The sequence below is a fragment of the Catharus ustulatus genome, chromosome 3 (genome assembly GCF_009819885.2).
Source record: "Catharus ustulatus isolate bCatUst1 chromosome 3, bCatUst1.pri.v2, whole genome shotgun sequence".
Classification (NCBI taxonomy): Eukaryota; Metazoa; Chordata; class Aves; order Passeriformes; family Turdidae; genus Catharus; species Catharus ustulatus.
In genome coordinates, this window is record NC_046223.1 from 67,358,071 (window position 1) to 67,368,985 (window position 10,915).

Sequence of the window (10,915 nt, forward strand, 5' to 3'; positions counted from 1 at the left end):
CTGCTCCAGCAGATCCAGGTCCTTCTTGTGCTAGGAACCCCAGAGCTCAACAAAGCACTTCAAGCACAGCCAGATATGGTTTTTAAAGTGCTCAAATAGTAGGTACCCTGTCAGCTCACGTCTAGTTATCCGCTTCCCTCACCTCAGCTCTGCTTTGAAAATACAGACTGAGGTAAAAATTCCTTGCCTTAACTGTAGTCTTACAGTGTTCAAACAGACTGTCATTTTTCTTATGGTAGACAAGTAAAAATGACAAGCCTTATGCTTGTTGTAAAAAATAGTATGCCATAAAATGTTATTAAATGGATCTCCACCCAAATACCGTTTCATCTAAATCTCCCTCTTCTCAAAAGAAACTGAGCTAGTTTACTGGAAAGTGATAAAATAGCATGTTCTTTGCTCAGTAAAAATTACAGGTAATCTCTGCAATTTCTTGTTAAGACTCGTCCCTGTACTATGCTTGTAATTTGTCATTTTTACCCTGTAACTATCCCAGCTATCTGCTAAAGATGCAGAAAAATTCCCTTTACACAGGCAGAAAATAGCTGCTTTTCACAGTCCTGGTCCTGCTTCGCTCTCAGCATGGGAGAAGAAGGGGAATATCATCCTGGTGATATAATTCAGATGGTCTGTAGCCAACTTCTGTATCAGCCTTTCAACAAGGAGGCGTCTGCAGGACCAATTGACATAAAGCTCCGCCTTTCTCTGGTCCTTTAGGCGAAGGGGACGTGCTCCTGTTGCAGCTTCCTATATGCTCCTGTGCACTGTGAGCACACAACTAACCCACAGCACTGCCTGCAAGCCATAGGGATAACCATGGGATGCTTTATCCTTCAATCAGGTACATGATAAGGTGGGGATGCAAAAAGGAATAAGCCCACTTACATCAGGGTGCAGCTGTGCCAAAATGCACTGACCAGTGTGCTCACTAGCACACTGCTGCTGACCTGTGGGTGGTCAGAAATTAGGATGTGGCCTTCTCCCTCATTTCCTGATCTGTAGTTAACAGTCTAGTAAAGGAGATTCTGTTCTTCCTGTGGGTGTTGTTAAAAATAAAGCCTTTATTGGAAAACAGGGTTATGTCCCATAGTTAAAAGCATGTGTTTTTCAGGGGTTTTTACAACAAAATGGCATGGTGTCTTCAACCTGCAAAAATAAAACAGAATTACTTTATGGTCTCTTTTACTAAGACTTTCTTATAACAAAACAACAAAACCCTGTGAATTAGGAGGAAGGAACACGACAATGCTCTGTAAGAAAGCTGCCCATACTAGATACAAGCATAGCACCTACAAGGCCTTCCAAATTGTGTCCTTTCATGCACTGGAGTCAACCTAACATGCAGGAGAGCTCCTCTGAATGAAAATCTCTCATAAGTTGATCCAAAGTTCATGCTAAAATATAGATCAAAAATCCAGAGGGAATTGCATAATCTCACTAAAATTTCTTAATAAATGCTATGTATTTCAATATCCGTCTCCTTCCAAGAAAGATATAAAGTCATTTTGCCATCTCCCATCATTCTCTAGGACTTTACCTTTAAGGCAGTTTGAAATGGTTGAAAAATTAATCTGGCAACAGATTTTACTTTCATAATAATAAAATTGTATTCCAAACAAGTTAGGAAAACAGTAAGTATGTGTGGGAGTGGAGGGGGGTGTCCATATATCAGTATTTTCTGACTCAAGGGGTGTCATGTTACTACTGGGGGATTTTGTACAGTGGCAACACAGTAAACAAAATCCATGAAGTACAGGTGAAGAAATCCATACCTGGAACTAGAATTATGGTGTCAGATAAAAGGTGCTGACTAACAAAAATATTAACTGTCACGTGGCATTCAGAGAAACACTTTTGCTTATATCTTTTCTAGAGATATATTTATGCAGACCTTTATCTCACCTGTGTGAAAGGCAGAAAACAATTCCACTCTATTTCTAGACCAGCAAGTGACTTATCCTTTCATTTTTTGTTACCATCTTCTTTCCCGTGGACTCTGCTTCTTTGAAGTACCTCTTTTTTAACCATATAGACAAACATATTTTTCCTTGTTAGGGAGCTCAAATGAAAAATGAAAGAATGCCCATTGGGTTTAAACTGTGCAAATGAAGTATCCATGATTTTATTTTCTGGCTGCTCTATATATGCTGACACAAAGTCAGCTCTCGTAGAGTATAAGTTATTCATGAGGACAGTCTCATTTGCCCTAAACAATGCTCTGCTTTTAATTACATTGCCACAGAACAGTTGAACAACTCCCAGGAGTCTGAAAATATAAAAAAATATTACTTAGCTCAGACAGGACTTCTGTTCACTGCAAGGTTGTACTTAAACTACAGTAATTTCACGACCATAAGGCGCACTGGACTATAAGGCGCACTATTTTTTTGCAGCGAGGAGCCGCGTGGCGCACAACAAAGTAACGAATTACTGGCAGGTGCTCGATTTGCAAACATTTTTCAAAGATTGGTGTAGCCTTTAAACGCAGCCCCAGGTGCCCTGCCCGTGCAGTGGGCCCCAACACTCCCGCCCGCCCCCAGCGTCGGGTGGCACTGTTCACGGCTCCTGGCTCCCACCGCGTGGCCGCGCTGCATGCCGGCTTCCCCCTGGTCCCCGGCGGCGCCGCTTCTCAGCGCTTTCCCACGGCGCTTTTTCGCCGCTTTTCAGTGATTTCCCGGGGCGCTTTTTCACGGTGTTTTTCCACTGTTTTTTCGCTGCTTTTCCGCAGTACTTTCTCGTTGCTTTTTCACCACTTTTCGGTGTTTTCCCGCGGTGCTTTATCACCACTTTTCCTCGGTGCTTTTTCGCCGCTTTTCCGTGCTTTCCCGCGGCGCTTCTTGGCGCTTCCCCGCGGCTGCACCACTTCCCCCTGCTTCTCCCCTCCCGGTGGCTGCGCCGGTTTCCGCTCAGTGTCCGATGTCCACGGCTCCCGCGGTTCCCGACTCCCCCCGCACGGCTGCAGCTCCCGCGGGTCTCGGCTCAGCTCGCAGATCGCACTTCTGGGTTCGCAAATTTCCGAACTTTGCACATCAGATAAGGCGCACCGGACTATAAGGTGCACTTCCGGGTTTGGGGGAAAATTTTAGTCAAAAGGGTGCGCCTTATAGTCGTGAAATTACTGTATATATATTTCTGTATACCAATACATATGTAGGTAAAGATACAGCTAATAGCTCTGGTAGGCGTGCAGCTTCTGGCCTGGTGTTACATCAAAGACGCCTCTATGACTCCTTCCTGGAAAGCAAAAATACAGGACTCCAGTACAATTGAACAAAAAATCCCCCAAATTTGGACCTTGCTCCTTCCCATAAATTTCAATCCCAAATCCTATTCACTTGGGCCATATAAGCCCCGCTGCTATAAAAGGTGCTCAAATATTTTGCTTTGCTTTGTGTCAGTTTATTTCATCCCAGATCTCCATTTGGATATGTAAATTTTGTACTTTCATGATCTATCCTGGATCTATCTGTACAACATAGCATAGAGGTTTGCCCTATGCTCCACAGTCCTGTTTCCCTAATAATGCACGTATCTTAGAGCTGTGATTTCCTGGGAAATCAAATCACAGAAAAGAGGGTGAAGTGTGTGCACAAATATATTCTCCCAGCTCATACCAATCAATGATCTGGAAAGAGCTCCTGGTACACGGGCTTGCTCTTTCCACAAGTTTCACAGATACTTATAACAAGGAAAAATAAACAACAATTTAGTAGGTAAAGCTTTTTTAACTTCTGTGTGACTGTAATGTTATTTAGGCTATGTTAAGCCTGACAATGAAAAATCTGGTCCCCGTAATTGCAGATATGTAAACTGTAAAAGATGCAACTTAAACTCAACTAAAAGATATGACCTAAGTCTTACTAGAATACTTGGGTAAAAAAAGTCTTCCTGTTCATTCAGAAAAGTAATGTAACACATGATAAATTTAAACAAATGTAAAACTGAGCTGTTGAAGTCTTAAACATCCAACAAAAGCCTTTCTAATAAGAGTTTATTTTCTTCCCACACATTTATAATGCAAGACGAAAAACAGACTGACCAATTAGTTACAAATTTAAAACCTGACACTGAAATTACCTTTAGGTTTTGTTCCTGGTGCATCAGCTCAGCAGTAGAATTGACTCTGAAAAGTTGTTGTCTGGTTAGAACCTGCCAAGATGAAATGAAGTTGCTTTTTATAAATATGGTACCTAGAAACTTCACACAAGTCCTGACTTTTACTCCTAAAACTTTCTGAATTTTAAAGGACTTATTTTTAAATCATGTTTTTAAATACATTACTTCACAAGCAGTGCATTCATTATAATATAAAAGAATAAATAATACACCATAAAAAAGATTTTGTTAAAAAGCACAACTGTGCTAAACTTTGCAAACATAATGTCTACATGGGATTCCAATTTAGTCCTCAAAAGTTTAGCTGTCTGGTTCTTCCAGTCACTGTTGAAGAACAGAAGAAGAAATTGAATAGTTCTAGTATTCTACTTTTAGTCTCCAAATAGCGTTTTCTTACACCACTGATACTTAGACACCTGAGATTACTTATTATGCTATAGGTGTGCTATTTACTTTAAACGCAATTTTCAGCCCATACACCTTTATTTGTTCACTTGTTTCCACTAAAAGAGTGTCAAATAATCTTGCAACTAAGAGTTTCCCAAAGTTTGAGTATCTCATGATAGAAAAAGAATGTGCCCATCTGAAAATTACACCTTGTGTTTCATATAATGTTGTTGTAATTACACATAAGCAAAGACATATTTCACTAATATCTATTCTACATTTTCATAGACCAGCCTATAGCACTTGCCCAATGGAAAGCTAGGGAAATAAAGCTTATACTGATAAATTCCTGCCTCGGAAGACTAATGTTTATCATGGCAAGGTGATGAATATGCATACTAAATTTGCTCTGCAATAAAAGGTAGCTTATAAAGCACAAAAGACATGTCAAAATCACCTTTGTGATATGAAAGAAAATATCTAAGTCCAGGTACTAAATAATAAACCCATCAGGGATTAAATTACTCTCTTAATAAATAACAGAGTCTGAAATTTTGATCTCTAGGTCACTTATTAAAATCCAGCTAAATTCAATAATAAAAGATTATTGGTGTTTAATTACAGCTTCCTGAACAAGAAAAACAAAAAGTGTATCTAAAGATAAAGAAAGGTCAAGGACAGAGGGAGTCCTTCAATTGCAAATCCACTGATTTTAGAGAAGACACTTGTGTTAATGCCAGACACAACAGATTAGTATCTTTTTCCCTGCCCTAATGGACAAACTACTGCCATACTATATTTGAGTAAGCTGGGAAGTTTTTCTCCTGAAGCATGTTAAACTATCATTTTTCTTCACAAAGATGCATCCATAAGGAAGGAACTTCCCCACATAAAAAACTTCTATCTGCCTGAGCCATTGCTCAGGAGGGGCTTTACATGGAGATGATGTTTATGAGAGAGAATTAATTTTTTGAGGGTAATGTAACAAGCAGTGACTTGAGGGAGAAAGAAAACCTCCAAGGTATTGGGGAGCTGACCCCATTCTTGCTTACATCAGTTTAAAAACAGCTGAACAGCACAGGCTGTCAGTGCCCAGCATGAACATTCCAGAGTGCATGGGCACTGCCAAACCAGGCTGTGGGTACTCTATTACCTGTTCACAGGGTTAAAAATTCCTTGCAAAGCTGAAAGGCAAAGGATGGTCAGGACTATAGGTGGTAAATCATTGGGGTTAGAACAGGATCCCTTATCTGCACTACAGTCAAGAAAATTGATAATGAACAGCAGCTCAGTTCATGCCACCACTGTTTTTGAACCAGTGTTGTGATGGAAACCTTTCAGAGTGCAATTCAGTTTCTTTTCATTAATGCAGTGACTAGAAACTGCATACATGTCCTAATGTCTTACTCAGTGCTTGTGAGAGGACTGTAGGAGAGAAAAGCCTGTTTTCACTAATAGTCCATGCTTCATGAGCAAGGGTACAGACAAGCATATGCTGCTGTCAGGCAAGAATGGTCTTTCTCTTGGTATTACACACCAGTTAAATCACTTGCCTGCTTCCCCATCCAAATCAAAAAATAAAATCTCCACAGCTTTCCTCCACCTCTGGAAGAAACTACTGGTGCTTGTCTGACGCTCCTGGGCAATGATTCTATGATTAGTCTATAAGCTCCAGGAATTTTCTCTGCTTCAGATGGAGAGAGATCATCTCTTCCAGGAAAGATTCAGAACAAAAACTCAAAGCAGCTATACTTTATTCAGTCTGAAAGGGCTTCTCTTTTCCCACTGACTACACAGGAGTCCATGGAAATGACACCATAGAGAGTGAGGGTTGCCTTCCTTCAGAGTTCACTCTTTCCCCTTACTTTTTCTGTCTTTACAAGGAACCATAAAAAGAAAGAGAGAACTTGATTTCAATTTGTGTTGTTTCCACGTGTTTTCTGCAATATTTACTGGCAACAAATTATGTTTACATATATCTTTTTAATATATACTTACTGGACTATTCAGTGTCTTAACCTCCTAATTCACAAGCAAGAAGAATGACAATTTACAACAGAAGAAAAGGAGTATTAGCTGATTCTGATGTCCATATTAAAAACTATATTATCACCTTAGGTGACAAATTTTTCTAAGACATCAAGACCATTTATGAAATTAAGAGTTCTATACCAGTAGTTTATATTCAATATAAAAATGGCTAGAAGTTTTGTTGGGTTTTTTTTATTATGGAATACTGTAGGTACTTTCTGATACCTAGATGTGACTGTATCCAAAATTCACTGAAGTTGCTCAGTAACCTTTTTATACATTTTAGTCTAATGAGGAAAACAAATAAGGTAAAAGAAAGAGGGAAGGGAAAGACAGTATATGACTACCTATATACCTGAGCACAAGGAAGAAGCTGGAGATTTAGTGGGATCACAGGACTTGGTTAAAGAACACTCAAAATATGGTCAAGCATAAACTTTCCTCTTCTTGGTTTGTTTCTTCATTTATCAACATTATTTCAGTCTTATATTCCACTACATTCTGAAAATTCATCAAGGCCCATGCAGAGCCACACATCTCTGACTCAGTACTCGAGGCTAAGTGAAAGTGAAACACATTTTAACAGTCTACAGAGGACTAGAGGTCGACCTCAAGATCCCTTTTGATCACTGTAATCAACCTGAGTATAATTTGATCACAGGATTTGATTTATGTTTACAAACACCTGAGTTCTGCACCTAGGAAAAAAAAAAAAAAACAAAAAAAACCCAAAAAAAACCCCAGCAAGTATTTTTGCTTATTAATTCATTGGTTCATTGGAGTTTTATGCACTTCAGTGCACACAGTGGAGTTTTCAGTCATAGAAGCATAGAATTAATGGCTTGTGTTGGAAGAGAACTTAAAAGATCACCTAGTTCCAATCCACCTGCCATGGGCAGGGACACCTTACAGGAGATCAGGATGTCCAAAACTCCATCCACCTGGCACAGCTGCAGCTGGAGAGAGGTGTGAGCATGTGTGAGAGCAAGAGCCCTGCAGACACCAGACACAGTGAAGAAGTAGGTGCTGCAAGCTCTGGAGCAGAGATTCCCCTGCAGCCCCTGGTGCAGCCCGTGGCGAGGCAGCTGTGCCCCTGCAGCCCAGGGAGGTCCATGGGGAGCAGAGATCCACCCACAGCCCAGGGAGCACCCCACCCTGGAACAGGTGAATGCCGCAAGGAGGCTGTAACCCCATGGGAAGCCCATGTCACAGGAGAGTCTTGGCAGGAGCTATGAGCCTGTGGAGAGGAGCACCTGGACAAGGTTTCTGGCAGGACTTGTGAATCCAGGGGGACCATGGCCAGAGGCGTCTGTACCTGAAGGACTGCTCCCTATAGAAAGGACACATGCTGGAGCAGTTTGTGAAGAACTGCAGCCTGTGGGAAGGACTCACATTGGAGAAATTCATGGAAGACCGTCTCCCACAAGAGGGACACCACATTGGACCAGGTGAAGTGTGTGAGGAGTCCTCCCACTGAGGAGAAAGGGATGTGAGAAACTGACTGTAACCTGCCTTCTCCATCCTCCTGCACAATTGTAGGGGAGTGCACAGAGAATTCAGGAGACAAGTTGGGCCTCAGAAGAAAGAAGAGGTGGGGGGAAGGTGTTTTAAAGATTTGGTTTTATTTCTCATTATGCTACTCTGATCTGACTGGTAAATTTGAAGTGATTTCCCCAAGTCAAGTTTCTTTAGCCTGCGATGATAACTGGTTAGTGATCTCCCCCTGTTCTTAGCTCAGAAGCCTTTCATTGTATTTTCTCTCCTGTCCATCCAAAGAGAACAGTAACAAAGCAGCTTTGGTGGATCCATAGCATCCATACCTAGGATCACTCCACCACAATGTATGGTTTTATTATTATTGTAAAAGCATCTGGCTGGTATTTTCTAATTTTAAAGCTGGTTACTTCCCAAATTCCCAAATGTTTAGACTGTCTTTGCTCTATTTCTCTATCTCAATGTCAAGCTGCTCAGATTAAATCTCCACAGCTAAAAACTGAAGGAGCAAAGGATAAGGAGCATTAGACAGGCCTGACACAGGACACAACTCAGCAACTTCTATTTACGGATCCACTTTCCATAACCACCCATCCTGTTTTGGGAAGGACAGTAGAGTAACTCACTTTATGTCAGTGCATTAACCTAAAGCAACCCATATGCGTTTTCTTGTTCTTAGTAGTGTGTCTGCTTTACTTATGTGTTGAGGCATTCCTCTCAGTATTTAATTCACTGCATTAACCATTCACAAGCCACAGACCAGCGTGGTAGAAACACTGCTGTCCTAGCGGCTTAACCTCCAACAATGCTTATAAACAGATTCAGCTGCAGGGAACAACTCTGCTCCTGAGTAGAATTTGTTAGTCAAGGGTTCAGAGCACATGACTGATACTCCATCACACAGATTATTTCTACCTCCAAGTAAGAAATAGGATGGAATTAGGCATCGTCTAACCATCACAAAACTTGTTATAAGTAAGACCAAACCAGTAACTTTGAAAAGCTTCACCATTTTTGCAACTTCCCTGATTAATGTGCATAATCATGGTCAAATCTGGATGATCACAAGTCAGTAGAGCTAAGAAATGCTGGTGTGCAGAGGGCATGAGGGAGAGCTGGCTAAGGTCTCCTTCTTGCCTCTGGCTAGTGCAAGCAACAGCTATAAAGACATCCTGTCCAACTATGGGTTGTGACTCTAGCTGACAATAAATAATGTCTTGTGACGGCATCTGGTTTCCTGACATGGTGCCTCAGGGATAGATTTTTGTTTCCAAAAGCCTGCTTTATATTTATTCCCTCTTTTCCTTCCACACAAACACATCCCTAAGAACTTCTCTCTGCTGTAATTTTTCAGCAGTCCATTTACCAGATGGTCCATATTCCATGGACAAATCACCATATTTGTGTTGACAATCTTGAATTATGGTCTGTCAGACCTCTAGTTTCCCCTCACAGAAGAAAATAACTGGACTAATGACCCTTGCAGAATATAGCAATAGAGCCATCTCCAGGATGGAGGGAGATGTTTTCTTCTGTGCAGGTTACAAAAGGATGGGATAGTGACCATTGTCCTTCAGGACAACTGGATATAGGGACACACTGTAGACAAGCCTATAGCCTGAGTGTTGCATCATTGTCTGATGGGCAATGGGCTTACATGGAGCTATTGCCTGTCTATGAGACCAGAGGATGGCTACATGTGGCACAAACACACCAGGGATGGACTGAACAGCCAGAGGTGCAAAAAGACCTTGATGGCAAAGGTGTGGTTGCTGAAGTGCCTTGTGGACACCTCTCTACAACCCCAGCTGGACTCTTAATGGGACAGGACAAGTCAGTACTCACCTTCCCCACTGCCAAAAACCTTCTCAAAAACAGAATAAAACAGCATAGTGCTGGTCATTCTGAGGAAAACACTTAACTATTAATTTTTCTGTGCACTTGAGTTGTGCACTATCAAATGTCACTATAAAGCGAAAGAGAGGAGGAAATGTGAGGTAACACAAGACACAAAATCTTTGAAGAGATATGGCGAGATTGTAGTAAAAGACATCACAACACCAAACCACTTCTGATAAAGATTTTTAAAGACCGTTCTGTCTGTTTTTTCAAAAGCTGTCTGTTCCAGCTCTCACAGAGGCATAGGATAGGTCATGACAGCCCAAACCATTAGGGAAACATGACTTTACCCTGCTGCTAGCTAGGATGGATTTATTCTTTCTTCCACTGCAACTAGAGAAAAGAATAAATTACTCACAGATGATTAAATGCAGTGTGGTAAGCTTTGCTGTCCATCAGGAAACACCCCTCACTGGTAAAGAAAAAAAAAAATCTCATTTTAAAGATCTGTTTTTCAGGGCAGTTTGCAAATCAATGTCTTCCTAATACAGGTCAACATGCATGCCCATGAAAATTATTTGCCTGTGTGCTAACCCATGGGGGAGAAAGGTGGAACAAGGTAAACCTGTATTAAATGGGTGATTCTAGGAGCATGACAACCTTACCCAGATGCCTTATGCTGTTCTGTTTGGAATTTGTCCTCTATGTTCATGTACATACGTTAACAATTAACTAATTTTGCTGTCTCTCATCTGTTGATTTGAATATATAAGGGGAAAGAAGAGCCAATATCATTTGAGCAAAATAGCTAGTGTTAATGATAAACAAAAAATAAGGAACAGACCATGCATATTTTTCAAATTTAGCCAGTCACTGGTTAACTTGAGAAAATAGCAGGTATTACCTCTTATGGTAGATATAGTATCTGAATATATTGTTCATTCACTGTTAGACTGTTTCTTTCCATGTTTGCAACTGTGCCAAAGGCAGATTCCCACCCTACTGGCAGGGACATTAAAGGAATAGCTCATATAAAAGAGAGCTAGAG